General features: G+C 38.9%; 1 long non-coding RNA gene across 1 annotated transcript; it reads left to right on the top strand.

Moving 5' to 3' along the window:
• Window positions 1-8,887: 8,887 nt before the first annotated feature.
• Window positions 8,888-10,656, top strand: LOC104725250 (uncharacterized). The gene is made up of 3 exons (XR_757856.3): window positions 8,888-9,896; window positions 10,020-10,114; window positions 10,291-10,656. It is a non-coding gene; the product is annotated as an uncharacterized LOC104725250 (long non-coding RNA).
• The last annotated feature ends 8,864 nt before the right edge of the window (window positions 10,657-19,520 follow it).

Raw genomic sequence — 19,520 nt, 5'->3', positions numbered from 1 at the left:
CCTAAAAATGCTAAGTTAAGGGTATGAATAATGCAAAATATGGACAAAAAAGGATGCTAAAAACATGTAAATTAGAGAGTTATCAGTGTGTAAGGCCTTTTTGGGATTGAGTTTGGTAGAAAGTATTAGGTTTGAGCTGACAAGAATATTGCCTTGTGTATTCTAGTGTTCAATTTTCAAACTAGATAAGACTAGGTGGTTTAATTGTTGGGTTTGGGACTTGGTTGTTTAGAATTAGAAAAGAGAAAGAAAGAAATAAAAGGTTATAGTCTTTAGGAGGGGAATGTGTTTAAGTAAATTTAAGCTCCAATAAAAAAGAAATGGGAAGTATGAGATTGTTAAAGATGGTTCTAGTCAAGGAAAAGAAAGAAAGAAAAGAAGAGTCTAGCAAAAAGCTTTTATGTCTTAAATATTAAGAAGAAAAGGGAACCATAGCAAATAAGAAAGAATCCCCATTCCACTAGATGATTCAAATAAGAAACCTCTCCTAAGGCTTAAAAACAAAAGAAAAAAAAGGGTATTTGAGAAAAGATGAAGATAAAGGGTAGAACTAGGATCATTTGGGGTTAGAGTGATAGGATCAAACACTTTGGTTACTTTTGGGTAGACAAGGTTTTGTTCTTGTATGTGTCTAAGTGTTCTTACCTTTAGCCTTCTTCTAAAGCTCAATTCATTTTTATGAGAGAACCTTGATATTGATAAGCCCCACTCTAAAGAGAGACCATCATTGTCTCTAAGCCTTTATTACCAAGCCAAATGAGTTTAAGCATTGCATAAGATTAAGATTGATTCATGTTCTTGTTTAATGAATGTTAAAGGAAATGTTGATTTGAATGCATGTGGATATCTAAGGCTTAAATAAGTAAAGGTTGTAATAGGCTTGTCTAAATCTTTAAGTACAGCTCACTCAACTTGCATCATAGTACTAGTAACTTGGACATTGATTCTAGCTAGTTTATTAGCAAGCTTTAGGAGCTGAGATCCCACTTTCAAACCTCACTCTCCTACTTATGTCTTGTTCATTTGCTTGTGGGCAAGCAAAGACTAAGTTTGGGAGTGTTAATGTTCGTATATTTCACCATGTTTTACCTTAGTATATTCACATCTTTTGCATGATCTATTAGCACATTTAGCCATTATTGAGTAGCTTTAGGACTGTTTATGCATTAGAGTAGAATTGCATTGCATTTGTATAGTTTCTTCCATAAACAGGTGAATTTGGATCCTAAGGAGCATGGAAGGATGTTGAGAAGGATTTGATCTATCAAATCAAGGAGTTAGAGCAAAAGAAACCAATCTCGGAAGTCCACTCGACTGCCCACTCGACCAGACACTCGACGGTGTGCGGAGAAGGACTCGACCGGCTGGAAGAAGCAGAAGAAGAGGCCATTCGACCAAGCACTCGACCGAGCACCTGGTCGGGTTGACCGACGACCCTCCATTTTGTCTTCTAGATACTTTTAGGGTTTCCCCCTCTCTCCTATATAAAGGCTTGTACCCTGCAGCCACAAAAAAAAAAGAAGAGAGAGCCAATTTTAGATAAAATCTGTAAACCTAGTATTTACCCCTTTTGGGTATTATCTACTTTATGTTTTCTTTTGTTTTAGATTCTCTAGCCACTTTTGCATATTTCTAAGATATCTTTGATACTTGTTGGTTCCATAACTTTCTAAGTATTAAGAATTTGAGTTTGATTTCTTCAATATTGTAGATCTTCATCTCATCTTTCTAATAATGCAAGTTTTATTGATTTCTGGGTTTATAACTTTGTTCATCATGTTTTGTGATTGTGAGTAGTGGTTTAGGATCTTGAGGATGGATTAGGATGGATAAGGGTTATGGTTGTTGAGATTGGTCAAGATTGATTGCTTAATATCTCTTCTGGGTTAGATACACTCTATGTTATTCTTATACTGAGAGAGTAAGGGTAGATCTTAAGCTTCTTAGCATCACACCAATGTCTAAGTTGTTAGATAAGGCTAACACTAGAGATTATCATGAAGCATGCTAAGAGATTAGATGTTTACTATGATTTTTGACATTGATGATCTGGTTGTTTAATGTCTGCTTTGATATGTAATAGCTAGTGAGAACTGGGTCTAAGAAGTATCTTGGCTTGATTGTTATTGTAATGAGAATGGATTAACATGTATTAGAAGATCATTGTCTAGAGGTAGCTCATTGTTGACTGAGGTTTGTTGACCAATTTAGATAACCATAGCTTGAGTCCAGCCCATGAATCCATCCTTAGGACCTTTCTTGTTTATTGATTTCCCTGTTGAGTATTGTTAACTGCTTTTTGTTTGCTCTGTTTTCATTATTTGCCCTATCCGATCGAGTGCTTGCTCGAGCTCCTTCCAGAGTTCTTGTTTATGTTCTGTTTCATTTCCTGTTTCATTTCTAGTTTCATTTCTGTTGCATCCATTTCATTTCTGTTTAATCCTGTTTCATTACTTGTCTTGCATTAGTATAATTTCTGTTCCTATTTAGTATCATTACTGCTTTGTTTTATTGTTTACTTTGCATTTAGTATCCTGTTTTAGTAGCTTTACAATCTGCATTTCATAATCATCATGAGGTTGTTCGTAAAAATCAGTCATCATATTTTGCTTCACTTAAATGAGTATTCACATCCTGATTGCTTGCATCACACTCATTATGGTTTGACATCCTTTATGCTACAACTACATAAGGGTAATTGAAACACCTTGCATCCACCTGTTCATCCATCATTCATCATCATATTCATCACCATACCACCAAAAGAACCATGTTTCAGGCGGCTGCGCTGAAGTATCTGGGATCCACGGTTCAGTCCAGATGCATGTGTTGAACCCCGAACTTATGTTCTTACGGATTTCGTACGAGAGAACATGTTTTGCTGCCAACATGCTCCTCCAACCATATGAAGGTCAATTGGATACTTGTATCTCTAATGGACTATAATATCAAAAGTATCTCCCTCTTATGGAGTATATCCCTTACGAATGCAAAGACTTGTGCTTTTGACCCATAAATCTTCTCAGGGAGACCTAAGTATGTATCCATGTCTCCTTCTTGTGATATTCCAACAATAGATTTGATCTCTTGTCGTACATGGGACAGGGCCTCGGTTCCAAACATGATGGAAGATTTAGAGAAATTGATTTCTTGTCTGGATGCCTCGCCATTAAAGCGAATTATATCGATAATTTCCTTGCATTGCTGAGGATCAGCTTTACAAAAGAATAAACTATTGTCTGCCAAAAGTAAGTGGGAAACTCGTGGGCTTGCGTTCGAGATACGTAAACCCTGAATCTTCTCCTCTCTTTCGGCATTCCTAATCTGAGCGATTAGGGCCTCAGTACAAAGTATAAATTGATACGGAGAGATCGGGTCCCCTTGACGAATCCCACGTGTTGGCCTAATCCGTCCCTTGGGCTCCCCATTGATCAAAATGCAGTAGGAGACGGAAGTAATGCATTGCATTATCCAACCCACCTATTTTTGATCAAATCCCATTTTTTCCATCAAAGCTTTTAGGAAATTTCATTCCACACTATCATAAGCTTTACTCATGTCCGTCTAAATTGCCATGAATTTCTTACGGTTGGCCTGGTTAGAACGGAGGGCGTGGAAATTTTTTTGAGCGATGAGGATATTATCTGTGATTAATCTTCCTGCTACAAAGGCAGATTGGGTCTCGGATATAAGTTTCGGTAAAAACCTCTTGAGACGTAAGCTCAAAAATTTTTATATCACCTTATAGCTCAAATTACACAGGCTAATAAGGCGGAATTTTGACATTTCACGAGGTCATTCTCCTTTCGGAATTAAACATATATTTGTTTCATTTAGCTTGCCATCAAAGATTCCAGAGCTAAAGAAATTCTTCACCATCATAGTTAGATCGCCTTTTATTGTTTCCCAAATTTTTTGGAAGAATAATGCAATCATCCCATCTGGACCTGGAGCCTTTCCCGGAGATTTCTTTCGTGAGATGCTCGTTCATATCAGGTGTGAACAAAGTAGGAACATCCTTAATTCCCACTGTAGGATCGCTCGCATTCGAGGATGAAAAGAGGTTACTGAAGTACTCCACCGCTACTTTTTATATTCCTTCTTCTGTAATAACCCATACTCCAATCTTCATAGGTTTCATCAATCTTTTCTTGGAGATCCTTAATCAATTTTTCCGAATTTGTTTGATTATTTTTCTTCCAGATGGAGATAGCTCGTTTGCAATTCTGGATTTTTTTCATGATGGATCGTTCGACCAAAATATCATCACCTCCCCATCCATCTAACACCGCCTCTTTGAGGCCTGGCTTATCAATCCACCTCTTGTCAAACATAAACCTTCTCAAAAACTTTTTTGGACGTGTTAGTATTGATGCGAGGAGAGGACGATGGTCTGAACCCCACATCTTCAAGTACTCTACATTAGTGTGGGAAAAGATATTGTGCCACTCTTCGTTTCCTATGGCTCTATCCAAGTGACACCGAATCTTACCATTTGACCGTTGACCAATCCATGAAAATTGATTTCCTTTGAAAGAAAAATTGCTTAATCCACATGAATCAATCATAACATGAAATGGTAAAAAGGAAGATTCCGATCTCTTTTTTTCCCCTCTTTTTTCATGATTCCCAGTTATTTCGTTGAAATCCCCAGTAATAAACCAGGGCTCGGATCTGGTAACTCCGATATGCATTAGTCGTTCCCACACATATCCACGATTTGCGAGAATAGGTTCACCATAGATAAATGTTATAAAAACTCAGTTTCCATTAATGATTGTTTCAATGTCGGTCAATCGATCATCTAACAACAAGAACTTAACCCGATAGTCCTTTGAATAGAAAAGGGCTAACCCTCCACTTGTACCTTCACGCTCAACAGTTTGGAGGTTGTCAAATGCTAAATCAACTTGCAAAGATTGCAGAAACGTCTTATCATTCTTGGTGAGTACATTCAACGCATCTCTCCCAATCGACGAGAAGTCTCTTTAGCTCTCGCCTCTTAACAATTCCACGCTAAGGTCCTCATATGTTAGTTCCGGAGGGAGTAACAAACCCCACCGTACTTATATTGATTAGAGTGATCTTTAACTTTGGCAATGGAGACACCTCGCTAAGTGATGTTCATATATTTTGCCCTGTTTTCCCTTAGTATATTCACATCTTTTGCATGATTTTCTATCTCATTTGTCCAACATTGCATAGTTTTAGAACTGTTTATGCATTAGAGTAGATTTGCATTGCATTTGCATAGTTTCTTGCATAAACAGGTGATTTTGGATCCTAAAGAGCATGGAAGTGATGCTGAAGCAGATTGGAGCTGTCAAGAGAAGGAAACAAGGGATTTGGAGCTGAAGAATCAAGGTCCGGAAGTCCACTCGACCACCCACTCGACCAAGCACTCGGCCGTGTGAGGAGAAGGACTCGACCGGATGGGAGAAGCAAAAGAAGAAGTGAAACTGACTTTATTTGTGGTGTATGAATGAATGATGTATGGAATGATGATGTATGGAATGAATAGAAGTCAGGGTGTTTCAATTCCCCTTATGCAGTTGCAGTATAAGAGGTGTCAATCCTATATGAGTGATTGTGAACAATTAAGATGTGCATATGAGTCTAAGTCAAGCCAATTGTAAAGATTGTTTGTCACTAACAATCCTAAATTGAGATATGAAATGCAGAAAGTAAAAACAACTAGAACAGGATACTAAATGCAAACAGAACACACAACTTAAAGCTATAATGAAACTAGAGCAAAGATAGAAACTATGCTAATGAACTAATGCAAGATAAGTAATGAACAGGAAACTATGTGAATGCAATGGAAATGAAACAGGAATGAAACAAGACAATCACAAATCAAAAACACAAGTTCTGGGGATGAACTCGAGCAGCACTCGACCGAGTGTAGGTCGAGTGGGTGGTCGAGCTAGACTTAAACGTGAAAACAGAGCAACACAAGAAAAACAGAGCAACACAAGAAAAACAGAGCAATGCCAAAAGCAATCAAACAACAAACAAGCAATGATATTTAGACTAAGATTTCAATAAACAAAGAAGGCCTTGAGGAGGGATTCATGGGCTGAGCTAATCATTGTGGTTATCTAACTTGGTCAACAAATCTCAAGCAAACATTGAGCTGATCTCTAGACATACTATTCTAAGACATGTTTAATCCACTCTCATGGCAAGAAACAATCAAACCTATGCAATTCTAGACTTGTTCTCACAAAGAAAAGAATCTACACAAGCAGGCATTAAGCAATACATCTCAAACCAAACAAGACTCCTAATCTCTTAGCAAGCCTAATGGTAAGCTCTAGATCTAGCCTTATCTATTCTCCTTAGACATTGGTGTGATGCTAAGATGCTTGAAATCAAACCCTACCCTCTCAGATATAGGATCAGCATTAAGATCATCTAGCCTAGAAGAGATCTACAACAATCAAGCTTGACCAAATCAAACAAACCACAAGATCAACCCAGCCTAACCCATCCTCAAGGTCATAAGCAAACTACTCACAAGAACACATGGTGAAATATGTCAAAAACCCAGAAAATAATGAAACTTGCATCATTAGAAAGATGAAACAGAGATCTACAATACTGATGAAGGAAATAAACTCGAAATCTTAATACTTTGAAAGTTATGAAATAAACAAAATATAAGAATCTAGTCTTTCTCTCTCAAACAAGTACAAAATCTAAAAATAAAATAAAAGTGCAAAAGGAATAATATCTAAAAAAGGTAAAAACTAGGTTTTAGACTCTCTAAAAAGCTGGACCCTTTTGTGGCTGCAAGTACAAGGGCCTTATATAGGAGGTGAGGTGGAAGCCCTAAAAATGCAAAAAGTCAAAGTGGTCAACGGCTCGGTCAACTCGACCAGTGCTCGGTCGAGTGGCTGGTCGAGCTGGCTTCTCTCGTGCATTCTCCACTCGGTCGAGTCCTCCTCAGCACATGGTCGAGTGGTGGTCGAGTGGTGCGGTCGAGTTGGACTCCGGACCTTGATTCTACAGCCTTGACTCTCTTGTTTTCTCCTCAGGACAGCTTCACTTCTCCTCAGCATTGCTTCTATGCTCCTTAAGCTCCAAAATCACCTGTTTATGCATGAAAAGATGCAAATGCAATGCAACTATACTCTAATGCATGATTAGTCCTAAAGCTACACAATAATGGCCTAAATGGATAGCAAAAGATGCAAAAGTTGTGAATAAACTAAGGGAAAACAAGGTAACATATATGAACATCAAGAAGCCATTCGACCAGCACTCGACCGAGCACCTGGTCGAGTTGACCGAGCCGCCCACTTATTTTGTCTTTTAGCATTTTTAGGGCTTCCCTTCCTTTTCCTATAAAAGGCCTTGTACCCTGCAGCCACAAAAAGAGAGACTTTTTAGAGTACAATCCTAGACCTAGTATTTATCCTTTTGGGAATTATTCCTTTTGCTTTTTATTTTGCTTAGATCTTTTAGCCACTTTTGTTTATTTTCTAAGAAATCTTTGATACTTGTTGGTTTCATAACTTTCAAAGTATTAAGAATTTGAGTTTGATTTCTTCTTCAATATTGTAGATCTTCATCTCATCTTTCTAATCATGCAAGTTTCATGTTTTGTGATTGTGAGTAGTGGTTTAGGATCTTAAGGATGGATTAGGCTGGATGATGGTTGTGGTTGTTTAGATTGGTCAAGATTTTTTGTTATAGATCTCTTCTAGGCTAGATATGCTCTATGCTAATCTTATATCTGAGAGGGTAAGGTTAGATCTTAAGCTTCTTAGCATCACACCAATGTCTAAGTTGTTAGATAAGGCTAGATCTAGAGATTATCATGAAGCATGCTAAGAGATTAGATGTTTTGTTGAATTTAGACTTTAATGATCTGTTGTTTAATTCCTGCTTTTATATGATCTTTGCTAGTGAGAGCTAGACTGGGAATATCTTAGCTTGATTGTTATTGCCAAGAGATTGGATTAACTTGTATTAGGAGATCATTGTCTAGAGATGGCTAATGTTTGATTGAGGTTTGTTGACCAGTTTTAGATAATCATAGCTTGAATCCAGCCCATGAATCCATCCTTAGGACCTTCCTTATCTATTGATTTACCTGTTTGAATCCTGTTTAATCGCTTGTTGTCTGTTTACATTCGTTCTGCTCTGTTTTGTTGATGCTCTGTTTCGGTTCTAAGATTTCAACCCACTCGACCTATTACTCGATCGGTGCTCGATCGAGTGCTTGCTCGAGCTCCCTCCAGTTTTTGTTATTTATATTTTGCATCTGTCATGTTTCATTATAGTTTCATTTCTGTTGCATTCATTTAGTTTCTATTGATCCTGCTTTATTACTTGTCTTGCATTGTTGTAGTTTCTATTTCGGTTTCATTACATTATTGTTTTGATCATCCTTTGCATTCAGTATCTAGACTTCTCTTTGCATTCAGTATCTAGACTTAGTAGCTTTTACTTTCTGCATTTTATATTCATCATTAGGTTGTTAGTGACAAACATCCTTCATATTTGGCTTAACTTAGATGAGTATTCATATCTTGATTGCTTGCATCACACTCATTATGGTTTGACATCCTTTATGCTGCAACTACATAAGGGTAATTGAAGCACCTTGCATCCATCTCTATATGCATCATCATATCATATCATCCATCATCACCCATAGAAAGCAAGCTTCACTAAGAGGGAAATTTACAAAATGTCTGGAAATCCTTTGCTCCAAGAATTTGTTATGACATTTTGTCTTGTAATTGCACCATGAATTGGGTTTGTAAATTTAGTAGGGAAAAATCCCCAGAATTTTGTAAGTGGGCCATGACAGATATTTCTGTCTGAGCCCACCAAAAACTCATAAATTGGACTGATATGTGAATTTGTTAATGGACCAGATTCCCCAATAGGAAACAGGATCAAGGCCCATGGATGCCATAAGAATCGACCACAAGAGACAAATAGGTGGGATGTTGTTTTATCGGCGGCTAGGTCAACTGAAGCTATCTCTGTGCCGGTGAGCAATTTTCCGGCGACAGGAAGGTTGGAACAAGATCTAGATTTCATCATGCTTGTGATAAAGGTTTGGAAGACTCGCCGAAAAGTCCTGGGTTGTCGTCGGAGAGAGAGAGAAACCCGTTTCTTCATCTTTAATTGAGAAAAGTCTCGGTTAGGCAGAGCCATGGATCCTCTCCGCTGTGTAAGGGATGTGGTGGCTGCATTGGATAGGATTTCATTGGAACTTCGCCGAGGCGTCACTGGGATTAGTAGATCTGTCTGGTTTAAAGATGAGGGAGAAACAGCTCAAGCGTATGAGACATCAAAATCGACAAAAGTATCCTCGGCCAAAGCCGGAGCAGATCCAAGGGAGCCATCTCCAGGGGTAGCGACACCTGAGGGTGAGACTTCATTGGTGACAAGATAATATGCTGAGATGGGAGGTAGGTCAATTAAAGGCCAGTCTCAGCAGCTCCACAGGGCACATCATCACCGTCTTTGAGAATACAGTTATATACACGAGAAAGTTCTCCGGAGGATTCGCCATTGGAGACCGGGCTTTCTACGGTAACGTGAGAAAGGTAAACCAAAGTAAAACCCAGATCTACATCTAGAGCAGTAGTCAATACTTCAATCGAGACCCAGGCAAGGTGAAGCACCTCAGAATGAGAGGAAGGACTAAAAGAAAAGGCCACCGGTGAGTAAATGATCGGCATCGTAAGAAAGAGAACGGACCACCGTAGCAACGCCGACATTGGTACGAGGACATAGCATTATCTATGTTTATTTAGCTTTTCACATAACCAAACGTGAGAAAGAGATTCGATTGGTATGTGACCAAGTTGAGAAAAGTAATCCAAAGGAGGAGAATACACGCGGCGGAAACTCCTCCTATTTCATAGGTGCTTCTATGAAATTTGGTTCTGCTTTGTGAATATTTTTATTCTCGTACTCCAATCATGAGTGACTCCACTAACAATGTCTCTCCTTCTTCTGATTACGCCTCTATCTCCTCTGGCGACTAGGTTTTCCATTTTTCTCAATTTCGATATGGGCACGAATCTGCTTGTGTAGGATTTGAGAGCGGTTGGCTACTTTGGTTTTCTAACTTTAAAAACGGGTTGGTAACAAATTTTGATTCTTTTTTTGAATATGAGACATGTGCCTTTGTGTGAGTTTGATCAAGTTTATGTATTCGCATTGTATTGATAAGAATAGCATTTTGTAGGTGTAAGAGTCATCCAAGATGAACTTACCTACTTAGCAACCAATGTTTTCTTGGTTTGTGATTTGCAGAGTCTTCAGCGGAGTCGAAGGAGTGGAGATGGAAACAGAGCCATTGTGCGCGAGTCTCGCCACTTGCATGATGTATTCTAGTCAGCCATGTTTGTGATCCACATAGTTTGTTTGGGATTTGTGCTCGTGGTGCTTGTACTCAATATGTTTAGAATATCATATAGGTTTAAACATTGATAGGTACAATAAAGGTCTCTCGAAGAATCATAAAGAGCTCACCGAGCACTACTAGCCTCTCTATCCTGTTGATGGTGGGATTGGAGTCTTTAGTTGTTGGGTTTGGTCATTGCTGCTTGTTCTTACATCAATGAGATGATGAAAGTTTATGTTCACATCTTACCTATTGATAACAGGATTTTCACCCAAGGTATCAATTCCTTATGCAGTTATAGTACAATTGTTATGAATCCAAATGGTTGGTAAACTAGCAGATAGAATGCAATCAAGTACAAGCAAGTCAAGCCAATTAATGAAATGAGTTTTTAACAACAGCCTAGTATGAACAAAAATGAAAAGAACAAAGCCAAGAACGACTCGACCGAAGTACACGATGCAAGCAATCGAGTATCGGATCGAGTAGATGGTTGGGTAACAGGAAAAATAAGAACATAAAGATGAACAGATCAAGGCCCTATTCGAAGCTGATGATCAAATACCAGTTTGGGTAGAGGTTTGAGTTAAAGATGAAAGCTTAAAAAATCAAAATACAAAGGCTCCTAAGGATGGACTAATCGGATCATAAGTATACCTAACCGATTTAGAATATTTTACAAGCCTCGAGCAGTTTATTCTCTAGACAGTGGATCTCTAACCCTTGCTAATCCATTCTCATGGTAAAAACAATCAACCTTCATAACTTCTTTACCCAACTCTCTTTGGAGAAACATGACCAAGCAGGCAATAACATCTGATCCACTAATGTCAATGAATTCTTTACTAATCTAATCTCTTAGGCTAAGTGAATAGATCTCTAGCATTAGTTGGTTCAAGCATTACAACAAACATCTCTCGATGGCAAAACACCCTAGATCTAGTCTCAACCTCTCGGCCTAAAACTAGCATTAAGAACACTAATCCAGAAGGGAATTTTTATAAGAACAATCAGTTTAAAACTTCCTATTCGATTAAGTACACTCACTAACCTATCCCATCCTTAGAAACTTTTGTTCACAACTCATATCTCATCATAATCGACATACCAACATAAACGAATGAAAATTTCATAAAATAAAAGTGGGTGATGTATTGAAAAAGAACAAAGCGTAATCGAGAATCAATGTAGAAGAATCGCAGAAACGGCATATAAAAAAAATCCTAAGAAAGCTTGTAAAATGTAAATCGGTTCTCTCTCTCTCTCTCTTTGTAGTTCTCGCTCTCTCCTTCTTTTGTGTCTACGGCTCGCGGGGTCAGAAAATAGAAAAGGGTTTATATATGGAAACCCTTTGACCTAGCTACACATCCTTGTTCGAAGGTCTACACGAGACTATGATCGGGCACTTCCTCGGGTTGGACTTTGGGTAGTTCTTCTCGGACTCGGTTCCGTTTTATCGGGTTTAGCTTCGGGCTGTTCTTCTTACACGATCACACCATCGGGTACATGCTCGAGTTTCACCTCATTCTTGCTCCTTTTAGGCTCCAAAGCACCTACTTTCATCCAAAATGCACAAATGCAGCACCTTAAATAACCTAAATGCAAATATCTAAGGTTAAAGACCTAAAAATTCTAAGGTAAGGCTATATACAATGCAAAACATGACTAAAAAGATGCGTAAGAAAGTGTAAAATAGTGAGTTATCAACACCCTCAAACTTATCTCTTGCTAGTCCTCTAGCAAGAAAATAAGAGGATGAGGTTTGAAAGTGGAGATTCAGAGCCAAAATTTACTAATCGATTAGTTAAGTTCAATGTCGAAGTTATTAGCTCTAGGATGCATGGTGATGGGGACTACTTAAGAACTTTCACCACGCCTTTCTCAGCCAAACCCGATTCTATCCTTAATCTACACATGCATTCATATTCGTTGTTCCCTTTCACATTTATTAGTAGTAAACCATGAATCAAGCATTGCATTGTCATTTAACTCATTTGGCTAGGATGAATGGGTTAGAGACAAAGGTGGTCTCTTTTTCAAACGGTTTATCTTTTTAAAACCTGTTTCTCTGAACAAAAATGGATTGAACTTTAGGAGAATACTAAAGGTAAGCTACACCAGATGCATACAAGAATATGATCCCATCTACCGAAAGGCACATATATCAGTTTTGATCTTTTTAATCTACACCCAACAAATGTCTAATTTCTACCCTTTAGCTTAAGCTTTTCTAAACTCATATTTTTTTTAAAGTCTTAGGGATTGTTTTCTTAAAAATCTTCTAGTGAATTTGTATTCTTATCCAACTGTGGTTCTTTCTCTTTTTTTACTTTTATTTTTCGTCGTTTATTTTAGAACTAACTTTTTTTTTTTTCAAATTCTTCACTAGATTTTTTTCTTTGATTACTCTCCATTCCTAAACACTTCGTACCCTCTTCGTTTCCATTTTTTTTTCTCTTTTTTTTAAAAAAAAACTAAAAACTTTCAAATCCCTGAAACAAGTTCCCACCTATTCCTATCTAGTTCGGATAATGCGATACTAGAACTACTTAGGATCATATTCTTATCGGCTCAAATCTAACACTTTCTCTCAAGCTCAATCCGAAAAAGGCCTAATCACTCAAAGAGTAACAGTGGCTTGGATAAGATTAATAGCGGGGTGAACTGCTCCAATAATGGGAATCAGCTACTTGGATTAACAAGGGTGGTTAAAGGGAAAAATATAATCCAAGTATGTGTGTTGTGTTCATGAGTTTGATTTCAATGCACTACTTGACAATTATTAGTCAAAATTAAGTTCAAATCGGATAGGGAATGACATCAAATCACAACATGCTTCGACTAAGTTTCAAATGCAGGTATAAGTATCAAGGTGTGGTTCGGTTATACGTTTCCCATTGAATTTATCCTAATTAATCAACAAGTTTACAAGGCTATAGTCATCATAATCCCCAATGCAAATGCAAAAAATCCTATATGAAACAATCTCAATCCTATAATGTAAATGCAACTACATTAACACTTTTTTAATGTTTTTGTTATTGCTTTTTTTATATATCTATGCATATAAATGAAGACTCAAATGAATAAAGCTAGTATGCAAAAATTTGAAATAAGAAAATAAAAAAATAAAATACAATGTTAAATACATTCTAGAACCTCCCTCAAACTTAAACTACACAGTATCTGTGTAAGTAAAAGTTGGAAAAAGAATCCAAGAATCATAAAATGAAACAAAATATAATGCAATTATATGTACAAAAGTTGGATGAAGGTGTTACCTCATGGGTTGGTGAAGAAGCAGGTTGTAGCAGCCTCCATGCTCGCCATCGTGTAACCAGGGTCGTCACCGGCTTCAGCAAGTGCCGGGGTTAGCTCATCAGAGAGATCGGTAATGTGCACAGACGACTTCCTCGGACCAGCATCCTAGGGGTTGGCCGGGTACGGCATCACGTAGCTCACTGGATAAGGCATCGGGTAGTACGATAGATACTTTGGGAAGGACCTGAGTGGTCACCCGAGTAGCTGCTCGAAGGGTGCATCGGATACACCATTGGATACGACATCAGGAAAGGCTGAGGGAAAGGACCCGAATGGTCACTCGAGTAGGTGCTCAGATGCGGCATTTGGGTATTCTATCATTGAGGTGTCAGATAGGCATCTGAGTGGCTCCTACGTGATCTATCAGGTCTGGTGTCATGGTCCTCTACACATGGCTCGTATGACGAAGCCCTATGAGGTTCTTCAGGTGCTAAACTGCATACTCCACCGATTGGTCCGCTCCTCTCCATCCATGTTGTTGTGTAAGCAGGAGTAGGAGCTGAGGCACAGCTTGCCTTTTCTTGAAGCTCTCTGATCTGGCCTCCCATTACCTTGACTGTCCCGGTAAGGTCCTTGACTTTCCTTGCCAAGAACTTCTTCATCCTCTTCAACCAGTCGATTCATCGTTGTGCTTCTCTCACCCCTACTGGCTGGTTTTTGGAGCCAACTTACTCCTCAAAATCATAACCCTCTGAGTCTTCTCCCTGCCCTTGTCTTCCCGGTTCTCTATCTTTAGCCTCAGATTCTCCCTCTGGATTATACAACGCCTCTAATGGGAGTGTGAAGTCTATGTTCTCACCTAGCCGAATCTTGGTGGTTGCGACATTGGGCAAGATCAACTGAGTGGCTCCAGTCGTGGCGTGTACGAACTTGAAGAGCAACCTATCATTTGGCTATTCATAAGGCAGGAATCTCGCCACCGTGATGTACTCGACATCTAACCACCTCGGATCATGCATAACTCCCTTGAGAGGTACATCGAAAGCCACTAGGATTGGTGTAACTAACCCTCCTATAGAGATCTCTCCAAATCCTTCTCGCCTCTTGGTTTTAATGGCCCAAGCCTTCAAGTAAAGAAACTGGTCGAGCAAAACAAAGACCATGCTAGTGTTCGCCACATCGCCGAATCTGTCTACCATCCCTAGTACTATCCAGAACTCTACACAGGGCTATGTCTAACAATTGTAGCTCATAATCATTCACATTCCCTGTTTCCTTCGTAGCGCATAAAGTGCAAGTTAGGGATTTGTGGAAATACCTTAGGACGGTGCTCTTAATCTGAGTGGATTTGGAGCATGTGGACTTGTAGGGAAGCTTGTCGCCTATTGTCAGCCATAGGGACTTCATCTTCTGCTTGTCTACCTCCATGGTTTCCCCATGAACAACTATGAAATCGTACAGCTCCTCCATTTCTTTGAAGGTGAGCTGATACTCCATGTTGCGTACTGAGAAAGTAATGAACCTGATCCCTCTATCGGGTAGTAGCTTCGGGTGGTTTTCGAAAAAGTGTAATCGCAGCGTGAAGAGGAAGTGAACGGTTTCCTCCTAATATGCTTATAGGTTGATCCTCATTAACTTGCCCAGGTGGCACATGTTGTAACATCCGTGAACCAAAATTATGGATTTTGGGGATGGGTGTCGATCAACACCAAGGGTAGTGTCGATCGACATTAGCAATTTCTGGTTCGATTAGATTGTTCTAATTGTCGATTTTGGAATGGTTTGGTTTAAGTGGAATCTCCAAACCATGTATTTAAAGCGACCCAAGTCGAGGGTTTTTGTGTTTTTTGTCGCTGTTTGCAGAAAGAACAGAGGGAGAAATAGAGTTTGTGAGTTTAAAGGTTTTTGAGTCTTTTCTTGACTGTTTTGGTGAGATATGTTGCTCGGAACGAAAGAGAAGCTTCTTAAGGTGTTGGATTCATCGTTTTTGAGCCAAGATCTTCCTGCAAAAGAGGTGAGTTCATGACCATGGCTGATCTAAGCCTAGAAATTCTTTGTTTTGCTTATTTTGTGGCTGTTTGTGTTGTTTTCTTGTGTTTTTGTGGTTGGTTGTTGGTTTCCATGAGTTTTGGAGGATTCGGGAAGCGGTTTTGTGAATTTCAGCTTTGAGTAGAACGATCTGTACTTTGGTGTCGATCGACAACAAGTAGGTGTAGGTCGACACCAAGGAGGAGTGTCGATCCACACTGAGGCAGTGTCTGTCGACACCAATCTTGTCAGCTGCGTCTGATGTTTGTTCCTCCTGGTTTGTTTGTGTTTGGTTGTTATCTGTTAAACATTGGTTTCTCAGTTGCTTGTGTGTATACCCCAATAGATGGGAGGATTGTCTCACTAAGTATTTGTGATAATACTTCCGCATCTCAATTGTTGTTTGTGGTGTGCAGGTATGTGACGTGGAATCATGGCGATGGGGAGGAGGATGGTCTAGGGTCTCGTTTGTGTATTGATGCTTATGTATGGTTATGTTATTGGAATCTTGGATAGCATTATGCTAGGTTGTTGGATAGATCGGTTAATAAAGTTATTGTATTGATATTTGGTATTTGAGTTGATTAATATTATATGTTTCCATTGTGCATGATATTGGTTGTTGTTGGTTTAATGATGAAATGTGGTTTTGGATGGTTTAATTAAGTAGTATGGGATGTTTAATTGTATATTGTTATTAAAAAAAAAATGGGTCTGGTTGCTTCACATGTCGAAGAGGAACTCGAGGTCTCTTGCGAAGAGCTCTGATCACCGAAAGAGGGAAATGACACCGGAAAACTTCAAATCCGGCCGAAATCGTCGGAAAATTACAATGAAATCTCAACCTACGTCCAAAGAACAAGGCAAATTCCAATTTGCTGAGAATATGACTCCATCTAAAGTCAAACTTCTTAATCTTTGTCTTCAGTCTATAACTTTTCAATCTTCAAGGAATTAGATCTACACCATAAACCTAGACGCTCAAGGATCTGCAACTTAAACGAGAAGAAAGCTATCGAAATCGATAACAACAACTCATGAATCACAGAGACTATTCAAACCCAAACGAAAAAGACAGGAAAAAAATAAAGCTAAGCCAGCCACCGTCGCTGAAAGAGCCGACCGTGCTGGAAGTGAGCCAACTAATGGTGTGAACGACACCACCGATGTCGGAAGGAACGCCAGCCACCGTTGCGGAAAGAGCCAACAAGTGCCAGAAGCAAGCCGACCAATGGTGTGAACATCACCACCGATGTCGGAAAGGAAGCCAGCCATACGCCACCGTGAAAATGAAAACGGTGCTGGACAATCGGAAAATTTTACCCATCGCTTTATCTCTCTGAAAAATTGAGAGAGTGAAGAGAGAGAAAACCCAGTATAATTAATCACGAAATATCTTAATATACTTTCATATTCTTATGCTTTTATAAATTGATATTTTAACGACTGAAATATATAAGTATTTAACAATATATAAATATCTCCTAGTATATTAATATAATATTCAACAATTATAATATATAAATTGGTATGAAAAACATATTCTCTTTTTTTGTCAACTGACAGAAACCATATAAAATTGGGAACAACAACAAAATCAAAGCAAAACTAAAAATCCAAAGAAACACACTTAAACAACTTCAGCCCTCAGTTGATCATTGAAACGACCCGATCAGTTTTTTCTAAATAATATATAATAAATAAATAACCCAAAATATTTATTTAAATATTCATAAAGTCAAATCACAAAAATAAGCAGCAGAAAACACCAATAATAAATCAAGAATTAACCACAATCATAAACCAATAGTTAGCAACTTAAACTATAGTTCTAACATCAACATTCCAATTCTAGCAATCTAGCAAAAACCAAAGCATACCAACTAAGCCCCTAACTAGAACATCCTCTTCTTCATTGTCATGATCCCACGGTCATATTTTGTCTTTACCTGCACCACAAACACAATGAGATGCGTGAGTATTACCAAAAATACTTAGTGAGGCGATTCTGCCATCTACGAGCTATACACACAAGCAAATAAAGAGTACAATCACAAGTAAAACATAACAAACAACCATTAAATAGAACACCCAATAACACATTCACCACACCTACACATCATCACACAAAATTAGTCATACAATCCAATCGCTTAGATAAGCTCATGGTCATGCACTCACCTCAACAAGGTGATTAAGGAATAACAAATATAACTCAAAAGAGAGGCTCTCCACTTTCCAGCAACAGTCATAGTCGCTCCTACAACCAAAAGAGACAACAAACCACCCTTGAATCTGAACTGCAAGGAAAACAGAAACAACCATCTCAAAGATGAAACCCACAGAACAAAAAGAAACTCTTAACTTTCCATCCCTCCAGTGAAAAATACAGTCTAGAAATCCTGAAGCTTCCAACAAAATATCATAACGATCAAATCTCAGAAGAACCCGAAATCAAGCCTCCAACACCCGCTGGTCTCAATTCGCGATTGAGAGAACGTATCGCACGAAACTGCCAATAACTCACAGAGATTAAGTCAAAATCCACTTCTGTAATAAGGAGAATCACGATGAAAGACTTGGGTTTAACTCTATTATATTTTGTTACCTTTAACAACAATTTGATACGTCAAAACCGTCTCCTCCCAAACCCTAACGATTCTGCTTCTTTTGCTTCAAATACCAATACCAAGTTTGCTCTTGTTAACGTAAACTGCTGAAAAAAAAGCGCTCATTTACTTGTGAGTTTAGTATCAGAGCCGAACCCAGACGAATGTAGAGTCAACAGGGATCACACCATCGGGGTAATGGTCTTGATGCGCAAGAATTATAACACCCTGATTTCCGGAGAGGCTTCAAAGAATTGATTTGGTCACTTATGTCACCGAAGTGCAATTATCTTTTTGGTCAAGGATCCTGAGAGAAATCCAGAGTTAAGCGCGCTTGAGCTGGAGTAGTTTTAGAATGCGTGACCTTCTGGGAACTGATTGTCGGAACTGTGCGAGTAAGAAAAAAACACAGGGAAAGATCAAGTGGTTATTTGTAGGGACAGTAAACAAGTCTTTTAAGCCTCTCGGACGTAGCAAACCGACCGTCAGATATGGAAGGGCTTATGGGCCTAGTGAGAGGACGTGAGGCCTAAAAGGAAGGTGAGCCCATGGACCTGGAGTAGACATGGGGCCCACTAAGAGATGGTGGTTGGGGCGTTACAATCATTAAGCCAAGAAGGTCCTCCAAGTGCTAAATAAGACTGAAATCTTCCTTCTCTCGTGACACTTTTCGCAATAACAGTGGCCACCTTATTCGTCGAACCCGCATCTTATGGCACTCCTAGTCGGAAAACTCTGATATTACAGTATGAATGTCTCACAATATGAAACTGTACCTTAGCCACTCCCTAGGATTATTGATTACTGCAGCAACTGTATCATTGTCAATAGCAACTTCCACCCGAGTAACATGTAATGTCCTTACCGCCTCCAGCGTCCAAGTACAACATAAAGTCGTTAGCACCTTAGAATCTGTAGGCTGAAAGACATCTCTAGCATGATATAGAACCTCTCCCTGATCATCTCTTACAATCCATGGACCACCAGACAGGGAAGACTTGTTACACCATGATGAACCAACATTACACTACAATACCCACTACCAGCTTCCTACATTTCACCTCCAAAGTAGACTTTTTCATTTGCAACTGCTTATCCAAATTTAAAGAAAGAGGTTGGATGCTATCCATTGAGATGAATCCTGATAAGCTTTAGCCACCAACTCCCTTACATCCCCTTGTTTCTCCTTGAAGACAAAGTTGTTCCACCACTTCTATATACCCCATTGCAGCCATGGGATG

This window comes from Camelina sativa, chromosome 11, assembly GCF_030686135.1.
Source record: "Camelina sativa cultivar CO46 ecotype springtype chromosome 11, ASM3068613v1".
Taxonomy (NCBI): Eukaryota; Viridiplantae; Streptophyta; class Magnoliopsida; order Brassicales; family Brassicaceae; genus Camelina; species Camelina sativa.
The sequence above is the reverse complement of the archived record's forward strand: the minus strand, read 5'-3'. Positions and strand labels throughout refer to the sequence as shown.